Genomic DNA, 2500 nt, shown 5'->3' with positions numbered 1-2500 from the left:
TTCGCTTCCATAGAATAAAACTGACAGTATCAAGGCCTTGAAGACACGTAGCTTGGTCCTTCTGGTAGCGACATCTCCAAATGCTCTTGTTGATTGAGTTCATGGCTCCTGCTGCCAGACCAATCTGTCTACTGACTTCTTGGTCTGACGGGCACGAGATATGGACTACACTACCAAGGTATGGAAAGCTCTGTGACTTCAACGTCTCACCTCAAGCATGGATCGACTGAACGGGTTCTCGTAACAGGCCCCAAAAGTCCTGAATCTTAGTCTTGGTCCAGGAGGCCTCTAGGCCCAAGAGCTTTGCCTCATGGCTAAATGCATCAAGCGCCGCCACCAGTGGCTCCAGGGACTCAGATAGGATAGCAACATCATTGGCAAAGTCAAGGTCTCACCCCTGAATTAACAGGGAAGAAGTTCGACAGGCCCCTACCACACTTTACAGCACTTTCAGTACCAGTATATAGACTTTCCATTAGACCAATAATCGGTGTCCGAACTCCCCTAGGTCTCAGAATCTCCCATAGCGATTGTTGATGCACCAAGTCAAACGCCTTCTTGAGGTCGATGTAGGCTGCAACCCACGACCAAACTCACGACAGCGTTTCACAATTACTCAAAGCGCTAAGATGCGATCTATTGTGGACTTGCCAAGAGTGAATCCAGCTTGCTCTGGTCTCGGGTGCTCGGGTCACGAATACGTTACAGAAAAATGTGGGCGAAAACCTTGCCTGGTATGCTGAGCAGTGAAATGCCATGGTAGTTGCTACAATCCCAACGATCCCCTTTCCCCTTCCAGAGAGGGATAACCATGCCCCTCAACAGGTCAGGGGGGATAGTACCAGATTGCCAGATGGGTGTCAAGACTGCATACAAGCCCTGTGCCATAGGTTTACCCCCAGCATTTAGCCTTCCCACACTTCAGCTTGGAAATCGCCATCCTAACCTAAGTTAGGGTAGGAGGTTCCTCACTGATGGGTGGGTCTGGCACAGGTATTGTGATACCACTTGCATGCAAGCAAACTGTTGGAGGGTTTACCTAGTACAACAGCTCAAAATATTTAGCCCAATGTTCATGATCTGGCCATCCACTGAGCAGACTGCAGTCATCTGTGAGGAGGGCTTAGAGCTCAGTTTTTCAGGGCTTGGTAGGCAGGGCGAAGGTCATTTACCAAGAAATGGTCTTCAGCTTCCTCAGCAAGGTTCCTGATGAACTGTTCCTTGTCCCTTCTCAGCAGTGTCCAAGCTCTACACACCAAAGAAGGGCACAAGTCCTGATTGCCATTCAGCTTAGCCATGCAATACACTTCAGTGGCCTTTAATGTCTCCAGGGAGATGGAATTCTGCCTCGCCCTTGGGCATACACCAATGGACTCCTGCGCTGCATCGAGTGTTTCGCGCTTGAAGGACTCCCACAGAGCAACTGGGTCTGTCAGGTTTTTGAGTTCTGTGAATCGATCAGAGACTGCCACGGCGAACCCACGGGCACACTCCTCCACCTTCAGTCTGTCCAAGTGAAATATCCTAGAGTGGCCACTGGAGGGACGAGGAGTTTTGAAGTGGACCTGTAGGGTAGCCACAACCAGCCTATGGTTAGTGCCACAGAACTCGGCACTGACCGTGAACACTGCAGTTCTGGAGGATCCTCCATCGAGTTTTGACAAGAATATGGTCGATCTCCTAGGCCACAGTACCAGTATTGCTATGCCATGTCCAGTGATGTGGGTTGGAGTGCTGGTACCAGGAGCCAGAAATCCTCATTCTCTGGGACCTAGCAAAGTTCCAGAGGAGGGGGCTGTTCTCACTCACATCGAGTTTGCAATTATTGGTAGGAGTGTATACAGCAATAAGAGACATGAAGCCAAAAGCATGCTTCAGTCTCAATACCATAATACGCTTATCAACCGGTGTTACCTTAACTACCGAGGGTTGAAGTCGGCTGGAGATGGCTATGGCTACGCCCTGGAGGTTATGACCATTACTGCGGCCAAACCAGTAGTGATTATGCTGCTGGCATGTCTTCTTATCTCTGAGAGGGCAGCCACCTCAACTCCCACCCGCTCGCCCTGCTGCAAGGATCGCATGTTCCCAGCGCCTGTCCGGATAGCTCGCCTGAGGTTTAGCCCCGGGCAACCGCTCTGGGAGGACGCCCCAAATAAAGGGGGTCGGCAGGCTATGGCGCCCAACGTCTGCCTGTGGGGGTCCCTAGGCAGGACGAGTAATTTTCATTCCCATCCTGCATCCCAACATTTGCCCTCCCAAGGGACCCACTGCCCACCTTACTTGCTGGGTGGGAGGGACAGAACCCCACCCCTCAGCATATCCATTTATTTCTTTGAGATATCTGGGGAGAGGAGGGTTGACAAGGCTCACCTCCCTCGAGCCACCCATTAACCCCAAAACTGAGGGGCAGCTGTTGGTACGGAGCGAGGGTGTGTCCACACGCCGGCGGGCCATGGCTCCGTACCCAGTTTCCATGGGTGGCCACGAGAAGGCGCTG

Source organism: Penaeus chinensis, chromosome 25 (genome assembly GCF_019202785.1).
Source record: "Penaeus chinensis breed Huanghai No. 1 chromosome 25, ASM1920278v2, whole genome shotgun sequence".
Lineage (NCBI taxonomy): Eukaryota > Metazoa > Arthropoda > Malacostraca > Decapoda > Penaeidae > Penaeus > Penaeus chinensis.
Note: the sequence above shows the minus strand (reverse complement) of the source record.